Source organism: Peromyscus maniculatus, chromosome 1 (genome assembly GCF_049852395.1).
Source record: "Peromyscus maniculatus bairdii isolate BWxNUB_F1_BW_parent chromosome 1, HU_Pman_BW_mat_3.1, whole genome shotgun sequence".
NCBI classification, from domain to species: Eukaryota; Metazoa; Chordata; class Mammalia; order Rodentia; family Cricetidae; genus Peromyscus; species Peromyscus maniculatus.
Window position 1 is genome coordinate 81824977 of NC_134852.1, and position 22478 is coordinate 81847454.

General features: G+C 43.6%; 1 long non-coding RNA gene across 1 annotated transcript; it reads left to right on the forward strand.

Annotated features, from left to right (window-relative positions):
• Positions 1 to 2519: 2519 nt before the first annotated feature.
• LOC121826114 (uncharacterized) lies at positions 2520 to 22005 on the forward strand. The gene is made up of 4 exons (XR_006068428.2): positions 2520 to 8801; positions 9346 to 9496; positions 20743 to 20845; positions 21281 to 22005. It is a non-coding gene; the product is annotated as an uncharacterized LOC121826114 (long non-coding RNA).
• The last annotated feature ends 473 nt before the right edge of the window (positions 22006 to 22478 follow it).

Below are 22478 nucleotides of genomic sequence, written 5' to 3' on the forward strand. Positions count from 1 at the left end.
CCATCTAAGGGATTCAGTGTGTGGAACTTGAGGCTAACTCTAAAGTTAAAACAATTAATAAAATATGGTTTCAGCATCAAGATAAATACTTGGCTCAATAGAATTAAATTCAGCATCCAGAAATAAACTCTTTTCTAAACCAGTCAACTGATTTTGATCAAGGATTTCAAGACAAGTCGATGAAAGAAAATATAATCTTATCAAAATGCAATACTGAGGCAAATGAATGTCTATTTTCAAAAGAACAAAATTAGACCACCTGCCCCATGTTATGTTCAAAATAACCTCAAGATGGATCATAGAATTAAATGTAGGAACGAAAACAAAATTCGACAATTGTTTTCTAAATATGACACCAAAAGCAAAAGCAATAAGAGAAAAATTAATGTAAATCTGACTTAACCAAAGTTAGTAGGAAACTTTTATGCTTCAAAATATCATCAAGAAAGTGAAAACATAAGTCACAGGACAGAGAGTATTTTCAAGTCATATATCTGATGAGGAACATGAAGGCAGAGTATAATTGTCTCTCAAAATTGAACAATGAAAACACAAATATTCAATGAAAAATGGACTTTGAGGGGTTAAGGAGATGGTTCAGTCAGCAAAATGCCTACCACCCCAGGCTGAAGACCTGAGTTTGATTGCCAGAACCCACAGAAAAAGTCAGGCTTGGTGGTAGGTACTCAGTATTTGGGGTGCTCCGACAGGCAGATCTCTAGAGCTCACTGGGCAGACAACATAGCCTAGCTGAAAAGCTCTGGACCCTTGAGAGACCATGTCTCAAAAAAACAAACAAACAAACAAAAAAAAAACTAGGTGAATCCCTGACCTCAAACTCTACTATAGAGCTACAGTAATAAAAACAGCTTGGTACTGGTATAAAAACCGACATACAGACCAATGAAATAGAATTGAAGACCCTAACATTAATCCATGCACATATGAACACCTGGTTTTTGACAAAGGAGCCAAAACTATACAATGGAAAAAAGAAAGTATCTTCAACAAATGGTGCTGGTATAACTGGATCTCAATATGTAAAAGATTACAAATAGATCCATATCTGTCACCATGCACAAAACTCAAGTCCAAGTGGATCAAAGACCTGAACATAAATCCAGTTACACTAAACTTAATAGAAAAGAAAGTAGGAAGCACTCTTGAACGCATTGGCACCGGGGACCATTTCCTAAATAAAACACCAACAGCACAGACCCTGAGCACAATAATTAATAAATGGGACCTCTCAAAACTGAGAAGCTTTTGCAGGGCAAAAGATACAGTCAATAAGACAAAAAGACAGCCAACAGAATGGGGAAAGATCTTCACCAACCCCACATCTGACAGAGGATTGATCTCCACAGTATATAAAGAACTCAAGAAACTAGACATCAAAATACTGAACAGTCCAATTAAAAATTGGGCTAAAGAGCTAAACAGAGAACTCACAAAACAAGAAATACAAATGGCTGAAAGACATTTAAAGAAATGTTCAACATCCTTAATCATCAGAGAAATGCAAATCAAAACGACTCTGAGATACCACCTTACACCTGTCAGAATGGCTACGATCAAAAACACCAATGACAGCCAATGTTGGAGAGGATGTGGAGCAAAAGGAATACTCCTCCACTGTTGGTGGGAATGTAAACTTGTACAACCACTGTGGAAATCAGTATGGCGGTTTCTCAGAAAATTAGGAATCGAACTACCTCAAGACCTAGCCATCCCACTCTTGGGCATATACCCAAGGAATACTGATTCATACCATAAAGATACATGCTCAGCTATGTTCATAGCAGCACTATTTGTAATAGCTAGAACCTGGAAACAACCTAGATGCCCATCAACGGAAGAATGGATGAAAAAAATGTGGTACATATACACAATGGAGTACTACTTAGCAGAGAAAAACAATGAAAGCATGAATTTTGCAGGCAAATGGATGGAACTAGAAAAAATCATCCTGAGTGAGGTAATCCAAACCCAGAAAGACAGTCATGGTATGTACTCACTCATAAGTGGATTCTAGATATAAAATAAAGAACAATCAGACCACAACCCATAGAACCATGGAGGCTATATATATATCATGGAGGTCCCTAGGACGACTGTGGCTTATAATAAATTTCGGTTTTACTCAATTATTGAAAAAAAATAGCCAAATGAATGGAAACACATGAACTATGAACCAAAGGCTGCGGGGCCCCCAGCTGGATCAGGCCCTCTGAATAGGTGAGACAGTTGATTGGCTTGATCAGTTTGGGAGGCAACTAGGCAGTGGGACCAAGTCCTGTGCTCATTGCATGAGTTGGCTGTTTGAAACCTGGAGCTTATGCAGGGACACTTGGCTCAGTCTGGGAGGAAGGGACTGGACCTGCCTGGACTGAGTCTACCAGGTTGATCGAAGTCCTTGGGGGAGGGATTTGCCCTGGAGGAGGTGGGAATGGGGGGTGGACTGGGGGTAAGGGGAGGGGGTGGGAGGGGGGAGAATAGGAGAACCCATGGCTGATATGTAGAACTGAATGGTATTGTAGAATAAAATAAATAAAATTAAAAAAAAAAACTAGGTGAATGGTGCCTGGGTAACAATACTTGAGGTCAACATATGAGCACATGTACTTACACACATGCTTACTCCACCACATACATACTAGGGGAAGCTTTGTATACTAGGATTTAAGTAGATTCGTTTCTCTGGAGAAAATGTATAAGTTACCAATAAGTACGTAAAAAGATGTCCAGTATCAGTAATCTTTAGGAAAATGCAAGTAAATCCACAAAGGCATTCCACTGTACATATTCACTAAGATGGTGAAAACAGAAACAGATAGACAATAACAAGACTTGATGAGGGGAGAAACTGACAGCCCCATGCACTGTGGATGTGGGATTAAGAAACACCACAGACACTTTGGGAGAAAGTGTGTCAGCTTTTCCAAATGTAAAACACAGAGTTTTCATAGGCCACAGCAATATCACACTTAGGCGTGTGACTAGGGGAACTGAAAACCTATGTACACAATAACAGCTTCAAAAGTCTTGTTAGCCATATTATTCAAGCTGTCCAAAGTGGAAGTCACCTAAGTGCTGTTCAACTGGTGATCACGTAACCAAAGCATGATATATCCATGCACTGGATCATATTGGGTCATAAAAAGAAATGAGGTACTTGCATGATATATAGATGAACCTTGAAACGTTATCCGCTTAGTGAGAGAAGCTAGACACTTAAGAAGACATAGTATACATCTCTATTTATAGGAAACGTGGAGAACAGGAAAATCGACAGAGTCAGAAAGTAGGTTAGTGATGTGTATTGAACTAGGGACTGCTAGTTGACATAGGGATTACAGGCACAGTGTCAGGTTCTAAGTGGTTAATTTCTCTAAGACATAATAACTGGCTGGGTTCAAAATTGACCACTAATACCCATTTCTTCCTGTCCTTTTTAGATGGTTAGAAGACCTTGTCACTGGAATATATTTCCCAGGTGCCCTTGCAGGCAGGTGTAGCCATTTGTCTTCACTATATAACACCATAAAAGGAAATTGCTGGCCCTTTACCTCCTCCTCCAATTTTAGGTAAGCTGAAGTGCACACACATGGGGTACTGAGCTACCTTTGGATAGGCTGTCAAGAGCCACACACCCTAGGCTGTGCTGTAGTGCCAATTTCCTAATCTCTCCAATGCCAAGGGAAACCAAACTCTCCATCATGCATTAGTCATTGGCACTTTAAAGTAGTCCAACCATTTCAATTTATAAAATAACATCTTGGGCATCATGATCAATAAAAATATATGCAGCTTTTCCTTTCTTTGGATCTAGGCTCAGATGGTTTCAGATGAACAGCTAAGGGCACAGTCCTTTCCTCCTGGGACTAGAAAGCACAGTGGTGAAGTTGGTCACATGCACCAACAGCAGAAAATGCAGTAAAGAACAAGAGCAGAGATTTGCATGATGTGTGTGGAGTGCAGGTATTTGGGTTGAAGCACAGGGCAGATGTCCAAGCCAGAAGCCTGCACTTGGAAATCATGAAAGATATGACAGCTGAAGTACTGGGCTATTCTACAGTCATCATTAGATTCCCACACCAAGGCTCCATGTGCACTTCAGCTTTTTCTATTTTTTAAATAATCATTTATTTTGTAAAAAAATCAAACCATTTAAAATTAGCTTTAATGTTAGTGTTTCTATAAGTAAGAAAAACAGTGGCAATGATTTCATTTGTGTGTGGTTGTGCAGGCATATGTGTGGTCATGTGTATGTAGGTACACACATGTGCAGATGCATGTACAAGTGTATATATATGTTAGTCTGAGGTTTTGTTCTTCAGAAGCTGCTTTTGTGAGCCCGAGTCTCTGGCTGTGACCCAGGGCTTACTGATGCGACTGTATGGACTCACCGGTGAGACCTAGATAATCTGAGTGCCAGTTAGGCACAATGACATACTTATCTTTCTCGTAGCAAATCAGTTATCTTCATTTTTTTTAAATGCTAGGATGGCATTAGAATTACAGAAAAAAATGCAAAATGCCACTGAAATTTTCAATACACTTTCTTCCAGCTTGCCTCCATGGTAGCCTTTTATGACATCATGAGACTAAGAAAGTAGGTACAATTAAGAGCAGGACTGTTAATTAAGCTCCAGTCTTGATGAGATTTCACCAGCATTCTCCCCTTTCTTCTCCTTTTCTGTCTTCTCCTTCTGTCTCCCCCTTTTCTCCACTTCTTCCTTTTTCTGTTTTAAGATTTAATCCACCATCTCGAATTGCCTGTACTCTTTAACTTTTTAATCCACTCCTTTTTCAGGGGTGGTGAGCATGAAGAAGGTTGGAACGGGAGCTATGGAGTGGCCATCTGTGACCAGGTGGGTGATTAATGAAACCCTGGCTTTGTCAAGGCAGTGATTGTAGGGAGCTAACATTAAAAGACCCTGAAAATTATGAAGAACTCCATCCTACGTACGAAGATTATTTATTCAATCATCGGTCCTGGAAGTATTGATGAGCATGGGCTGTGTTGTTGACACAGGGGCAGGAACCAAAGTGTGTCCAGCCTCCTGGCTTGCTGGCAGTTCCAGCCTTATAAATCTCACCAGTGAACCCTAACATTGGCCCTATAATACCAGCTACTGCCTTCCATTAGAACTCCTCAAAGAGGATCTCATCCCAGGCTTGAAAGAGTTAACGTGCTGAGGATGCTCCCCCCCCCCCTCCATGCCTGGGAGCCTTGCACCAGCTCTGTCCAGCCTGGCATGCATTAGGCTCCTAGTATGTGTTTTCTTTTCCCCTCTGTTTATATCTCTGTTTTCTGTAAAGTCTCCTAAACTGTAGCCATGTCTTCCAAGATCTTTGACAGTGTTATAAATTTCATTAAGAAGATGGAGCCTTACGGGGCAATTAACTCCAAAAGTGGCACAAAGCAAGAGCCAGGAGATACTGGCGGGCGGTACTTAGCGCTGAGCTCTGAAATTGAGATAAGCCCTATCCACCCTGGGTTGTGTTTAATGTTCACTGCCGCTTCCACACCACTGCTACAACCTCGCGGTCACCGTGTTAACACTCCCCAGTATCTATTACAATTAGTTTTTGATTAAGAGGCCTAACATGGCTTTTGAAGCTTTTTATGTTGTGTCAAATGGCCAGTGATGGAGTGAGCTGTGCAGACACCTCCCTGTAACAAAGAGTATTGTAAAAGGTTTCAAGTGAACTATTTTATCATCCTAATGGAAACCAGATGACTCGGACTCTCCCCTTAATTTCAACTATTTACTGAAGAGTCCTTGTTTGGAATTACTGAAAGATTTATTCTGAAATGACGACCTCATGCATTAAGAACCGCTAATAACAGCCATTGGAAATTTGGGAAAGCTTTTAAAGATAGCCCAAGAGGCTTTCACAGCGGGTTTATCCTCGTTCATTCTCTCCTAAGGTTTTTAAGAGAGCACATGCCTTTGCCCTTTTCTGGCATTTAATTATTATTCTAATTATTGTTTATGAGGATTTTCTTTGTCTAACACTGCTTTTCCTGTCAGGGATTCAGTCGACAGTCTTGGTCTCTTACCTAAGAGAAAGGTCATCTGTGTTTTCTGAAGAGAAAACTTTGCTTAGTTATGTAAGATATAATTCCATGTGAACTGAAATTACATGCAAGTTTTGTAAAATTTTAGATGTTACACAGAAAAAAAATAATCGAAACAAATTATGCAGCTAGGGAGATGGCTCAGTGAGTAGCGAGCTTGAGTAGCGAGCTTGTCGTGCTGGCATTAAGACCTGTGTTTCATCCCCTAGAATCCCCAAGTATAAAATAGGTGCTGTGGTGCATGGCTGTAATCAAAACACTGGGAAGAGAGAGACTAAATCCCTGGGACTTTCTGGCCCATCTAGCTTTAGCTGAATTGGAATGTTCTAGATTGGGTGAGAGACCCATCTCTCTCAATTAGCTAGAAAGTGATTGAGGAAGACACATGATTTCAACCTTTGGCCTTTACATACATTGTACACACACACACACACCACATATACACAGATATTTATGAACCATAAGATATATTTGTAAATAGAATGAAGATTTGCAGATGGGATATAACTAACTTGTGAAGTTGATAAATGGGAGCCACTTAAAATTTTTAAAAAATAATTTCAATTGGTAAATAGTTGTGGACAATCAGGAGTTACAGTGTTGTGTTTCAGTCTATCTATTGAATGTGTAGTCACTAGCTCACTGTACATCAACCTCCTGGGCACTTGCCATTTCTTTGTACAGGAACATTAAGAATCCTCTCTGTTAGCTATTCTAAAATACACAATTAATTGTTATTTTCACAATGCCACGGCTCACTGGCCCCCTAAAGTCCACATGTTAAAGGTTTGGTACCAGAGTGGTACTGTGTGTTAGAAGGTGAGGATGAATGGGTGGTTTCTTAGGTCTTTGGGGGCATGCCGCTGAATGGTCTGGAGGACTATGTCCACTTCTTCTTTCTCTTTAGCCTTCTAGCCATGAAGTTTGTTCTGCCATGCTCTTTTACTGTGGTCATCTGGCCTCCGTACTGGAGGCCTTAAAACAGTGGTTTTGCTTGCTCAGAGGGTGGGGCCTCCAAAAATATCATCCAAATGTTCAAAAGAAGCCACCCCTTGTTAGAAGTCAGTTGTCTTGGGTATCTCTTTCTAATGATGGAAAGCTGATTAAAGCTGTCATCCTATCAAGCTACAGAAGTCCAGAAGCCATTTCTCCTTTTCAGGTGCACCCTTGTACCCACTAACAAACTCTCTACCCCTACCTCCCTTTCTTCCTTCCCAGTCTGTGGTGACTACTCTTCTACTCTCTGCCTCCCTAAGATTCCACAGGGGTGACATTTTTGTGGTTCCTGTCCTCCAGTGCCTGCTATTCTACTGCAAACAACACTCTCCAGATCCATCCACGCTGCCACAAATGACAATGTCTTATACATTTTAATGCCTGAATAGTACTCTAATGTGTGTGTGTGTGTGTGTGTGTGAGAGAGAGAGAGAGAGAGAGAGAGAGAGAGAGAGAGAGAGAGAGAGAGAGAGAGACTTGAGGTATATATGATACATATGTGACACACACATATCTATATCACACTTTATCCATCTATTGATGAACACCTCCATCAATTCCTTATCTTGGCTCTCTTGAACACTGAGCTATTTCGACAGCCTGCCATTTTCTCACACACACTTTTTTACTCTCTTTCTCTGGATTTGACCATGCCCTTCTCCTTGAACCCCAGTATATCCACACCTATGGTCTAGGGATTGGGCTAAAATCAAAGCCATTGATGCTGTCTTGTCACAGACGCTGGAGACACTTAGCTTTTCGAGTGGAGGTCTTGTCATAGGGAGGTAGTGTGGAATTCTGGGTAAGGGTACTGGCTCGTCCCATAATGCACTGTGTATCCTTTGCATGATAACCAACTCAGTGATACCAGATTCCTTGCATGAAAAAGGACAATGTGAGCTACTTCATAGGCTTATACAGTAAATGCCCAGTAAAATAAATAAAACTAGTTATTTAGAGAGCAGAGCAAATGATAGCCTGCCAGCAGGCTCTCTTTTTCTTCTTTCCTGTCCTGGCTTGTTTTTTGTTTTGTTTGAGACATAGTCTCAGTATGCAGTCTTGGTTTGCCTAGAACTCTCTTTGTAGATCAGGCTGGCTTCAAACTCACAGAGATTTGCCCGCTTCTGCCTCCTGAGTGCTGGGGATTAAAGGTGGGCACTACCACTCTCATCCTGGAGAAAATCTGGTCCCTGCCCATCAAAGCTGATGCTGAGGTGTGGTCCCATGGCAGTAGTGTGTTGAGCTGTCATGGGAGTTTGGCTCCGTATCCTCCCTTCTTTCCATGTCCCCTTGTCCTTCTGTTTTCCACCGTACAGTGAAGCACCATGGGTCCTTATCAGACATGGCCTCCTGACCTTGAGCTTTTCGGGATCCCAAACTCTGTTCCCAAATATACCTATGCTCTTTATAAATTACCCAGCCCCATGAGTTCTGTTACAACAACAGAAAGTGGACTATCACATGCGGTCAAATGATGCAAACAGTATCCTTCGCCTGCACGAAGGAAGCAAATCACTTGGGGAATGACAAAAGAGAGTTCTCTTGACCCATCGGAGAAGGCTCAGTTGAGGTTTTCTGGAAGAAGAGCTGTGTGGAGACAGCTGAACTTTACAGATGCCCATGCCCAAAGCAAGAGTGATGCAGAGAAGACTCTGTGAGACAGATGGGACAACCCCTCTCATTGGACCTCTGGTCCATGATGACAGAAACTCACAAGGTAAGCTACGGGTGTGAAGTAGCGGGCAATCAGATTATGAAGTCATTAGATCCTTGCTGGCCCTTCAGTGGCAGGCTCAGAAACACTGCTTGAGCACCCCTCCTTTGCTCAGATCCCCCTAGTTTTCTTCCGTGTGCCCCTGGCAACCAGGCAATCAGGCCTGTGCCTTCTTTCATCTCCTCCCTTCCAAACACTCTCGTTTGTGCCTTTGGCCTGCTTGGTTTTACAGTCCACCTTAGCAAGACGGTTCGCGGCTTTTATTAGTATAACCAACCTTAAATAATTTGATTTTCGGGTTGGGTACATCACGGTATCTCCTGTGGGCTCGATAGTTAAGCTATACGTTTATTGAAACAACTGGTTTCTCCCCATTGTATGTGAAAGCAGTGCTGGTCATTCATCTGTAAGTCCCATGTTAAAAATACCACAGTGTGAATTTTACTCACATGGTGCTGAGGGATTGTAGGTCTCTGCTGATAATGTGTTTCCTTATTATATGTATTGACTTAGTTTGTTCATTTTGGTTTTTATAATATTCTTACAGTCTATTACAGTTGTACATTAAAAAAAGAAGACGAGAAAGCTGGGCTCGGTGGCTTATTCCTGTAACTCCAGCACTTGAGATGTTAAGACAGGAAGACAGCTGTGAGGTTCAGGCCAGCCTGGATTATACAGCAAGACAAGTCTCAAAGAAGGTAAGTGGGGAGGGGGGAGGATGGCAAGAGGAGGAGGGGGAGGAGGGAAAAGAGCTGGGAGAGGAGGAGGAGAGAAAACTATAATCATGGTTAAAGATTTTTTCCACCCTGCTTTTTCTTGGCCACCATTTGGGAACTTCATTTCTTCATTTGTGCATTCACTCACTTTTCAAAAAAAAAAAAAAAAGCGAACAGGAGATTTAAGTTGGCCTCAGGTGGCCTGCAGAAGATGCCTGTTGTTCAGCTTTAGCAGGTTTCCATGAAGTAAGAACGTGTAGAAGTCCGGCGGTTAGAGAGTCCACAGAACATCAGTGTCCTTCAACACTGGCGCAGGTCTCAGGCCTGGGCTCACAGTGCAGCACTCTGTGGGGACTCCGGCATCTCTGTTCCCCGTTTCCTTTACACCCTTAGGAGACATGTCCTAGTCGCCTGCTTTCCTGCCTTCTGGAACCTTTGCTCTCACGCCCAGAGTTCTGGACTTCACTTTCCCCTGTCAAACACCCCGGAGTGGCCAGGGATAGGGATGTATACCCTGATCTCAGCTCCAGAGAGGCATAGGCTAAAGGATCAGGAGTTCAAGGCCACCTTGGGCTACATCAGAGCAGGGAACTAGAGATGCCAGTCTTAGAAGTTACATTTAACTTAGAAGTTTACATGTGAGACGGAAGCTTCTATTTTCAGAGTTTCAGAGTGTGTACGGTAGTGATAAAGTTCTGAGTGATTTTTACACATCCCTATGGAAGGAAAACAAGGTGGTTCTTAAATGTTGGATTAAGTACTATGCACTGAAGAAATGGTCAGCTCTAGCAACCCACTTTTCTTTGTGCTTTTTAACTCGATCGTCTTAAAAATGGGTTTTGGTATCAACGTGATAAATGCAAAAGCGAGTGTCCCAGCCTCTGACAACCAGAAAGCACGTCATCTGCATTTTTTCTGGGCCTGTTCCTGAGGCTCGCAGTTGCCCAAGTGTGCTTGAAAGTGCGGCTGTTGCTGCTGTTAATTATTAATGTGAGTGGCTTATGAGCCAGTTATCGGCTAACCATTAATACCTGTTTACTCATTGATGACCTTTGCAATGGCCTACCTAGCCCTGGTTGTAAATGTCACACCCCCCTCCCCTTCTGTCATTTGTTAAATGTTTTCTTCCTATCTATTTAGTACCTGGAACGACACCGTAAGAAAGTAGAATGGTATCAAACAACACAAATATAACCTTTACGCATGTGCACTGGGGGAGAATCGCTCCTGTTTTCGGACGACTCATAAATGGCATTCTCCTGCTGGGAATGAGCTAGAGATGTGTGTGTGTGTGTGTGTGTGTGTGTGTGTGTGTGTGTGTGTGTGTGTGTGTGTGTGTGTGTTGTTTTGTTTGTTTTGAGACGAGGTCTCATGTGGTATCTTGGGCTAGCCTCTAATTCCTAATCCCCCTGCCTCCAACTCTTCGATACTGGGATTACAGGAATGAGCCATTGTGCAAGGGTTCTGAGATGGGGCGTGGAGCAATGGTACCTACACCAGCAAGAAAAGAACACTCTTTTAGTTCACGGGCTCAGGCGGCTGAAAAACAAGGAAAGAATCCTGACCTTATCGTCAGAGTAGAACCCAGCTTTCCTTTTTCAAATACGTCTCTCTTCAATGCTTGCCCAGTCAGGAGAGCCAGCAGGAGTTACCTCTTGGTACCTAGTCGGTCCTCGTTAACCAGGACACGAACAAGCCCCTTTTCACCCCATGTTTCCGTGCTGTTGGAGTGACTAAATCCCAGAGTAGCCAAGAAGCAAATGGCAACCTTAATTTTACTGTCCTTGGAGCCTGTGTATTGGTGACTCTTCCTTAATAGCACTTGCTAATTTAAATAGATAATAGCAGCCCATTATGATTCTTTTTCGTTCCCTCCCTCCCTCCCTCCCTCCCTCCCTCCCTCCCTCCCTCCCTCCCTCCCTCCCTCCCTCCTTCCCTTCCTACCTTCTTTCCTTCCTATTTTTTTAAAGCATAGTTTCCTCTGGCTACCACTGGGGTATCTGAAGCAGTGAGCTTCCTTCTCCTTGCCCCATTAACATAGCAGCACAGAGAAAGATCCACCGAAATGTTATTATCTTTGTGTAACAATACAATTTCAAAGTCTCAGAGCGCTTTTTAGTGAAATCTTTTAAAATATTAATATCCTCCTGACCATAAATAACCGTTATGGCTTTCATGGAGATTAAAGTTTAGAGATATGCCCTAGGTGTACATTCATATTTTCTCGTTCATTGAGTCCTAACTTCAGTAAAATTAGTTTTTTTAGAGAGAGCTGGGAACACTCGCTGTGACTGTCAGTTCGTGTTGAATTTATCATAGAGAATTTAAGGTGGAAGACAGGGAGCAATCTGTCACAAATGATTGTATTTGTAATCTTTGAGGGTTGGCAAGTGGGCTGGGCCTAGGGGCGGGGCGTAAGCTTTCTAGAAGGCTGCTGTCTTCTGCCTGGTCTGTTCACTCAGCCTAGGTAGCTGCCGCGGTGAGGGGATTTGCTGGGCAGTGTGCATAAAACGCTTTCTCTAGGCTTGCCCAGTGTCTGTGCTTCATGAACACAAATGCCTCTCAGGTTTTCTTAGAGAAATGATAACTCAGCTTGTCTTTACCAGTGAATTCAGTAATAAATAAACACATGGAGTCGATGTGGGTTGTTCTGATGCAGGTCGATTCTTGAGCCTCTTGTGTCTTGGACTAGACAAGGGGACTCAATCTTTGTGCTTGTGGAAAAACGCACTTTTCCAGGAAGCTCAAGAGTTGAGGACCTATGGTAAGTTTAGTGTGGCATGAATTAAAAAGTGGTTGAAAATAAAGGCTGGTGTTGCCAGCTCAGGTTGAGGCTCCTCCACCTAGGTGGGAACAGAGCCAAATGGCACAGCATTTCTGTGAAAAATCTGAGCATCTCTTGCGGGGGAGGTTGGAGCCAGGGAAGAGGAAGGGTCAGAGTCCCCTCTTTTTCATTGAGCAGGGATGTTCAGTGTTGGGAAGTGAGGATCTCTTTCCTGTGGCTGTGTGTTCTGACCCCTGACATGGCAGGCCGGTGTTTCTTCACAACTTCTGTATTTTGGAAATTGGGTCCACGCTTTTAATAACTTGCAGATCTCTACCTGGGAATCACACCCAGAGGCCTTTGAACTTGGCCAACCAGGATCCTACGTTTACATTTCCTTTCTGTGTCGCATGGCCAATGAACTTAATCAACACATGGAAAATTCCCTTTACACCTCTCACTCCAGCCAAGGCTGGAAATTTGGGTTGTGGGATGACTGGCTGCCCTGAGCACTCTTGGCTTCTCAGTAGGTTGGGTGTGAGGCCCACGGTGATACAAGTTATTCACTGCTCTGTGCTCTCGGATTCACTGCTGGAGTCATGATCAGGGTGTGCTTGGACCCCGCAGCCATTCTTAAGGGTGGGAAGGGGACAGAAGGGGGTCACTATTTCATCCCACCATGAGGTAGAGGTCACTGTTGTTTGCAAAGGTTCAGGCCATTAACTTCTGCAGGAACCTCTCCTTGTTCATGCAGTATGAGTAAGGTCCCAGGACATGGGACGATGCATATCACTTCTTCCATTGCACTGAAAGCCCTTTGATCTGTCTCCCACCCACTAGACTGTGGCTATTGGAGAAGGGTAGCTTTAGTTCTCAGCAATGTCAGACACCCAGTAGCTAGAAACAGTGCTCCTAACATCATTCAATGCTGGACTCTTGTGGTAGGTGCTTAATGGATTGCAATTTTACTGATGGAAAAAGCATGACTGAACAAAGAAGGGCAGGCAGTGCTAACGGGGTATGAAAGGGAAGGCAGAGGCAGGCGGATCTCTGTGAGTTCCAGGCCAGCCTGGTCTACAGAGCGAGTTCCAGGATAGCCAGGTCCACACAGAGAAACCCTGTCTCAAAAATAAAATAAAATAAAATAAAATAAAATAAAATAAAATAAAATAAAATAAAATAAAATAAAATAAATAAACCCAACCAACCAACCAAAAACAAAAAACAAAAAACAAGGTATGAAAGGGAAGTCAGCACATTGCAAAAAGACCCTGGAGTCTCAGGCCATCTCTCCTGGGTGGTTTGCTCTGCACATGTCCACGGCTGCTTCCTTGGCGGAAGGCCATCCCCATCGTCAATTCACTGGAAGCAGCAGGTACAGGGCTGGTGACCTACACAAGACCCCAGGCCCTGTGGCAGTTTCACAGCACCCACGTCAAGAGTGGGTACTGCCGGGCGGTGGTGGCGCACGCCTTTAATCCCAGCACTCGGGAGGCAGAGGCAGGTGGATCTCTGTGAGTTCGAGGCCAGCCTGGTCTACAGAGTGAGTTCCAGGAAAGGCGCAAAGCTACACAGAGAAACCCTGTCTCGAAACCACCGCCCCCCAAAAAAAGAGTGGGTACTGTTAGTTTGGGGGAGGACATTGCATGTCACTCCGAACGAACGTGTTACAGTATGTTGACAGCTTAGTCGGTATTCTGTCTGACTCTCACGTCCACACTGTGTGTCTCAGTTTCCCTCCCAATGTCCACGGGAATTCAGGGTTGTCCCGAGGAGTGCCTCTTCCTGTCCTTTGGATCCTGGAACCAGGCTTGGTGGGTAGCAGATGTCACTGTTCAGGTTCCCGGTTGGACTCCGTGTCTGTGTCCGCTCCTTTCTGCCCTTTCTGTCTGTGTGGGCATCCCGAGCGCTGTAGCTCTGCTGTGGCTGGGTCTGGAGGCCTGGGCCTGGGGGCCGGTGGGTTTAACTCAGCAAAGCCCATCTTCTTTGAGGCACTGACACTTTCCCAGGTGTCCCCGCTGGTGGCCTGATCCTATAGCCATCATCCCACCTCCCTTGTCATCCTCGGAAACCTCTCTCTCCCCGCTGCTCCCGTCCCTGTCACCTGGCTCTCAAGGCCTCCTCCCGTCAGTTCCTTTTCAGCTGCTGGCCTGAGCTCCCTCGGGGAGTCTGAGCTTTGGGGAAACAAAAGCCAGGTGTCTTGGCTTTGGCCTCTTCAAACAAACCTCCCCTGAGGCAGGGCACAGAGAGACCTGGCTTCCTTTGTAGCCCAGAGCCGGCAAACACTGAGATTAAAAAAAAAAAAAAAAAGAAGAAAAACCCAAATTAATATATCAGTAAATTATCCTGCCACACTGACATACTCTGTAATCAGGAAGACAGGGAGAACATGCCAGGGAGGAATCTGGAGGAGGTGGGAGGAGCCCGCACAGACAGCAGCAGCGGGGGCCGGGCAGGCCCTTGGGAAGCTTCAAAGCCTGAACTTTTCCCCTGCGATTTTGCTTGGGGTTCAAGGGGCACCTGGCCGCACTGGCGCTGCAGTGACAGCAGCAGACACACAATGGCACCTTCCCAATGTCTTAACCTAGGAAATGACAAGGAGTCTGGGCTTGGAAGCCTTGGCTGCAGTTGGACTTTATTTATCTAAACCACTTTAACAGCGGTCTCCGTATTGACTGGCCATGGTTGTTTTTTTTTTTGATCGAAGCAGTGATCTTAGTTGGGGGTGGTGGTGGTGTGGCGCCCAAGCAAGCGCCTGTTAGAACCTGGAGAAATTGAGCCAATCAAAGAAATTGTAGCTCGACTCCAAGGAGCGCAATCGTTTTCAAAGCTTGGAAGTGAAACGAATGAGACCGTCCCGTTCTCAAGGTAGAGAAGAGCTTGTTCAGACATGGCAGCACTGGTTAGCCCAGCTGTCCCCGGGACCCGTGTCGGCTGAGAGCGGCATGGTCGTTTTAAAGTTGGGGGAAGCTGAAGGCCAGAGAAAAGAAGCGCCCGAGCCAAGTGCAGAAAGTCTGAGCTCAAAACTGAAGACCGGTGCATTGGCTTGGAAGGCAGTGGTGAGAAGGTGGGGCCATGACTACCACTGCCCCACACTCAGAGGTTGGCCAGGAAGGGGTGTCTTTTTCCTCATGCAGGCCAGCGGGGAAGCACAGGGCAAATGCACAGTGTAGATAATGTGACAGGGACTGCGTGGATGAAGACAGAATGGGCATGCTCAGCTAATGTCACCTTAGCTCAGCATGAGATCTGATACCAGAGACAGGAAGAAAACAAGGCAGGGGGAAATGGGAGTCATGAAAGCTGAAGCCGGGCAGTGGTGGCACAGGCCTCTAATCCCAGCACTCGGGAGACAGAGGCAGGAGGACCTCTGAGTTCAAGGCCAGCCTGGTCTACAGAGTGAGTTTCAGGACAGCTGGGGCTACACAGAGAAACCCTGTCTCAAAAAACAAAACAAACAAAAAAACCTGGAGGAGATGGGAATGGGCAGTGGATTGGGGGGGCGCAAGAGGGGTGGAGGACAGGGGAATCTGTGGCTGATATGTAAAATTAAATTAATTATAAAATTAAAAAAAAAAAAAAAAAACAAAAACCAAGCAAACAAAAGCTGTGGAGACCGTGGCATCAGGAGTGAACAGGGGAAAGATTTCAGAGCCCAGTCCAGGCAAAGTGAGTTAGCGAACCACAGAAAAGGAAAGGCATGGGGCAAGAGATGGGGAGGGAAACGGAGGAAGAGCAGCATGTGGATGGTTAGGAAGTTGTCCTGAGAATTTGTACAAAACAAAAAGAATATAAAGCTCGGGGCAGGAAACATCTGCATGGAGAAGGGTGTGGGAAAAACCAGAGCCACTCCCCGGACCAGAAGATTCGGGCCAATTGAAGGATCGCATTATGATGGGAAGAGAAAACATTCTTTATACGGTTAGTCAAAGCAAAGCAAAACAAATCAAAACTTAGAGCAGAAAAAAGAAAAAAGCTTGTATTCTCTTTATAACTTGCTAAAATCACAACGTAAATGTTGCCATATTAGATCTAAGGCAACTAGCTCCTGCATATATCTGATGACAAGTCCTATGGCTTTAGGAACCGTAATGTACTATCTCATAAAACTATGGCTTTAGTACCACGGTTTATAAAATGGTCACTGAGTAAGTCAGCTTTCCATTTGTGGCAAAATTCTCCTAGTAGGAGGAATGGTTGTTTTGTCTCAGTGTCTTCCAGTTTTCAATCCATGATCTCTATACCCTGTGCACCTCACGGATAAGTCTAGGAGGTTGTGTGATTGCAGGAAACTGTTCACATCATAGAGGCCAGGAAATGGGTGTGTTTTCGATGAAAGCATCCAGTCTCAACATCCCCCTCAAGGGGAAACCTCCATCCCTCTATGGGGCCCAACCTTCTGAAGATTCTATCACTTCCCTGCAGCACCAGATTGGCCACCAATCATCTCTGGCCTTTGGGGAACTCATGGGTATAAACCATGACAGTGGCATTTAGATATAGGTAGACCCAATATGTTTTGGTCTCACATTTCATTTGCTCAAATTATCTAGTTTTGGTGGATTGGAGTCATGGCTACTGATTCCTTTGATTCTTGATTTTCTCACTCTGTCTACAGTGACACCTCCTCCCACAGTGTATGAACTGGAGATCCTGGCTTGTTGGGATTCAACTGATTAAGTGTCATAGGATTTTACATGTTGGTTTTGGCAATGAGCAAGTGGATAAGCTTGGTACCCTGATGCTTTCACAGCCCTTTTGGCAGATCTCAGGATTTATTTTTCTGCCTGCTTTCTTGATTTTCAACCTCCATTCAGAAGGCAAAGGCTTTTAGTGGCTTGACCTCCCAATTGGGTTGAAGCCTAGTTATGTTATGACTGCTAACATTGGTGTTTCATGAAAGCAAGTGTCAGCCTGCAGATTGTCGACAGCAAAGACCCTCTAAAGAAACAGCTAATCTGACGATTACATTGTATACCTCAAGGGTTGTGTTCAAATGTTGGTCATGTGTTACACAGTCCACAGTAATGTTTACCACAGTGTTAAGTATTCTGTGCGCAAATGAAAGTCTTGGTAACACGCAGCAACTGCAGGTGAAGTTTAAAAGGCCAGGTACTCAGCTCCTATCAAATAGACTGCTTTTTTTTTTTTTTTTTTTTGATTTTTCGAGACAGGGTTTCTTTGTGTAGCTTTGCGCCTTTCCTGGAACTTGCTTTGGAGACCAGGCTGGCCTTGAACTCACAGAGATCCGCCTGCCTCTGCCTCCCGAGTGCTGGGATTAAAGACGTGCGCCACTACCGCCCGGCTAGTTAGCTTTTTATTTTATTTTTAAAATAAATTTATTTATTTTATTTTATTTTGCCCACATGTATGTCTGTGTATTATGTTTATGCAGTGCCTTTGAAGGCTGGAAGAGGGTGTTGGATATCTTGGGACTGGAGTTATAGATGGTTGTGAGCCACCATGTGGGTGCTAGGAATTGAACCTGGATCCCCTGGGAGAGCAACCAATGCTTTTAACTGTGGAGCCATCTTTCTAGCCCTGGTTTCACCTTTTAAAACATATTTTTATTGAGGCATGACTGGCATACATAAACTGTGCATATTTAATGTCTGTGATTTAGTAAGTTTTGACATAGACCTCATTAGCTTGTTCCCACTAATGTGCACAAAAGTTTTATCTTGACACAATTTAAGCACCGGAGTTGTTATTAAGAATTTAGATGGTAAACATTTGTGTTCACCACTCCCTTCCTATAATGAACATTTCTCTTTTTGCTCCTTCTCAAACTCTGCCATCTGACTCAGCCTCAGGCCTTCCAATGATCTGGACTTCCAGGTGCGTTTCAGAATAGGCTTGATGGAATGATAACCTCCAAAACATTCCTATGCCGATCACTCATTAGAGTAGAGCATTTATTTACAAAGTTTCTTCTCCTGAAGACAATAGTACAATGTATAAGCTGTAAGTGTCTGTTTTGAGTTTTATTATTAGTGCTTGCATTATATTTACATATCCAGTGTTTGTGCATCTGTGTGCACAAACACTGAGTGTGTACCCCATTGCACACATGTGGAGGTCAAAGGACAACTTTGCAGGGTAGATTCTCTCCTTCAACCATGTGCAGGGTGAAGATCAAACTCAACTTGTTTCCTGCTTTGGCAGCAAATATTATCAACTGAGTCATTTTGATGGTCTGAGGTATACATTCTGGACTGATTTTTGCCAAATGCATACAACTGAGGAACTCAAGCAGCTTTCAGGATCTAGAATGTTTCTATCAACCCAGGGAATCCCCTGAAACCCATCATAGACAATCCTTGTTCCATTTTTTCCTGAATTATTATAATTTTGTTGTTTTTTTTCTTGTCATAGATTCATTTATCTGTTTTGAAATTTTATAATTTTAGAAGTACAACATAAAAACAGCCCATGTAAGGCTTTATCATAGACATAATGCTGCTGAGAATTACCACCATTTTAAGAGGCATAGAGTATGTATGATACAAAAGAAATACTAGGAAATTCTGAGCGAGCACTCCAATGATGATAAAATGCTCGATGCCTTAAAAAATTTTACCATAAAAAGAACTTTGTAGGGATGGATAGATGGCTCAGTTGGTAAAATGCTTACCATGAGTGTAAGAGGACCCGAGTTCAATTTCCAGAACTCAGGTTTAAAAAAAGCTGGACGTGGTGATGGCTGGTGTACACTTGTCATCTCAGCATTGGGGCAGAGGAGGCATGTAGATTGCTAGAGCTTACTAACAGCAAGCTTGGCCAAACTAGTGAGAGACACTGATTCAAAAAAAAAAAAAAAAAAACAAGGTTGGTGGCAATTGAGGACAACACTGGCCTTAAGCTCTGGCTTCCACACACTTGCACATACATGCACTGTCAACTACCAGACACACATAGCTGTACACACACACACACACACACACACACACACACACACACACACACAACATTTTAGCAAGGAAGATGAGTAAGAATTACCTACAACTGCTTAAAGCACGTGTCAGCAAACATTTTCTACAGTGTACCAGAGGGTAAATATTCTACGTTTCACTGGCCATATATTCTGTGTTGTGATTACTTAATTCTTCCGGAAGTTAAGTGAATGCAAGCCACAAGCACTATGCAAATGAAGTCCGATTACATTTCAACAAAACTTTATTCGTGGATGCTCATACTTGAGTTTCATATTTTTAAGTGTCACATAGTATTTTCTTTTGTTTTTTTTTCCCAGCCATTTGGAAGTTTGAAATTCATTCTAATCACACCACTCACATGAAGAGATAAGCTGTATTTGCTAATACTTTATGTATATTGGGCTATCAAACAGAAGAGGGGTGATCATTATTAATTTTATTACACACACATATATAAGTATATATTATGTATTTATTTATGTGTAGTAGAGGGCACACTACTGCTATAGCAAGCATGTGGCAGTCTGGGGACAGCTTGCTGGAGTCGGTTATCTCCTCGTAACTGGGGTCTGAACTCACGTCATAAGCCTTGGAGGTAAATATCTCCACTAACTGTCCTTCCCGAAGGTAATAATTCTTCTCTTTAAGCCTAGTGGGCAATATATGAAGATTCAAGGAAGCAGCTTCTACTAAAATCCTGGAGTTCCTTCTAGCCATTAGAGCAATTCCGATGGAATTATTAGTTGTATTTCCTCTTCCCTTAGTAGCACAAGGGTTAAAGGCCGTTTCCACACCTGCTCTGTGTAGCTCACCTCCCCCGCTACTCTCAGTCTACTCTATGAACGCGGGCAGATTAGTTAGTACCACTGTGTGTGCAGGAATTCATCCCAAAACAATAGAACCAGATATCTAGAGGTATCCTCAAAATTCAGTACGTGACTATATAGAAAATCCTGAGAGCAGGCGATGACATCTTTGTCAGCTCTCATCATCATTACGGTCTTGGTCTCGTCCCTGAGAGGCCATGGAGACGTGTGTTGGTCAGTTGTCTGCTGTTGTCACAAAATAATTGAGGATATTAACTTCTGAGGGAAATGTATCTTGACTCAGAGGGGTCAACACATAATCTCCAGTGAGGAAGGATATCACGGTAGGGCTATGTGGTGGAGGAAGCTGCTTATGTATTGGTGGCCAGGAAGGAGAGAAAGACTAATCATTGGAGAGCAGGATGAGGGTAAGAAGGATTTGGAGCACACCAGTGAGTTGGGAGTCCCAGGATCCCATTCCAAGGCATACTTTCCATGACCTGGCTTCTTTTCTGTCGGGCCCAACCTCCTAAAGGCACCACCCTTCCCAGTAGCATTATAAAATGGGGATCAAACCTTTAAGGAACTGTGGGCAAGAAGACACTTTACATAAAAACTGGAACTGTATGTGTATTTTACTGAAAAGGTCTCTGCTTTCCATGGGCTGGAATAATAGATGGACTTAGATGCTTCCTCTCACTCGTGACTTTCATTCTCCTTAAGTTACTGTCCGGTGCTTCAGTCCTGAGACTCACTGTTGTTGAAACTTGAGAAGAAACAGCACCATGCTTCTAGCCATGAATATTAGCATGGCTCATGCAATAAGGTAAGAGTTTCTATTTGGTCTTGTCCTGTTGTCTTGGGTACGTTATTAACGACAGGGCCCTATGCAGGCCCTGCCTGCTTTTGATTCCACTTTAACTTTTTGTCTCTCCATGAGCACATGACATGCCTGGTGATTTTTGCTTTGTAAAGGGAAATACGTGCAGTTAAATGCACTAACCATGGTTATCACTATCCCTATGGGTTGTAGTCACTTATTAGGCCACAATTGACCCAAGGAATGGTTTGCGATTGTATCCAGATGTCATGTGACTAATGTCATGGCCATTTTAAGCTCATTATAATTCATGCCAAGCCTCGAGAAGAGACCAGTCAAGAGTCCACACCGGGAGCTCTCCATTTCTCATTTCTCCGAATCCTCCATTATGACAGGTATATTATATTACTGTGCTGGCTTATTCTGTCATCCATTCCCCAGGCCTGTTCATCTTTATTTCCATTTTGATCATGTGACCTTCCCTTCTGTTATCTGGCTGGAACCGCAGCACCAATGCCTGGGAGCAGCAAACGCAACAAGAGTCACCAAACAGCAGAGAAGACCTGGGAGGCCTCTTATAGCATCATTTCCATCTTTCAGATGAGGGGACAAGGGGACAGACGGCATAAAACCTCATGCTTCCAGTCTAGAGCTCTTTTTACCAGTCCTTGTCTCGAGGCAGGATCTGATGTGGGGTGTGTTGCGAAGGAAGTCCGACGGGCCAGGTGACCACGAGTCCTGCCTTCATGCTCTAACTGCAGTGGTTCAGCACTATTCCCATATGGACAAATACAATAGCTGGGATATTACTGTTATGACACACACTCTCAGACCATGTAAATAAACATCAGATAGCCAGACCACGCCTATTTGTGAAATCACGTTTGGGATATCTTTGTTTTCCTGTAGGAATCTCAAACAATACTGGTTTCAGGCTTTCTATATTCAAAAGCCCTGGTGGTGAGAGAGAGTGAAGACCTCCAGTATTGATGTAAATATTTCAATGCTTGGATGTTTGTGTGAGCGTAGGATACCAGAAAGAGCTTTGGCATGACGCAACATGGAGGGAGACACGAGCTGATGGTGGATGAGTGTTTATCACAAGGGACATATGGAAGTGGTGTCAGGAGGCAAGATGCAAGCCGAACAAAGCTAAAATGACAAGATACAAGGAAAACCAAGTGTTGGCAAGTGAGGAAGTGGGGGGGGGGGCACATGGGTGGTGGCAGGCCTCAGCAGTTCCCAGGAAGTTAAGGTGGAGGGGGAAACCATGCGAAGGAACCCAGTAAGGGAACCACTTTACAACTCATCACTTTATAGACTTCAAATGTCCCATGTGCTTTTTGAAGGACCAAATCTGAACTGACTCTTCACCATTTTCTAGTTTGACCCCAAAATGGGAGTTCCCAGGTTGCATAGAAACAATGGCATTTTGAGTAAAGAGCATGAGCTCATAACCAACTTTCTAAATTTTGTGTTTAATAAGTACTGCTTTGAGCACAAGTGTACTTTCTCCATACAAAAGTGCTTTTTAAAGTATGATATAAAGGGATATGCTGATATGGACTAGATGCTCAACTGATCTAGATTTATATACAAAATATTCTATCTATAAATTTGGAAAATTATTTCACCTTAT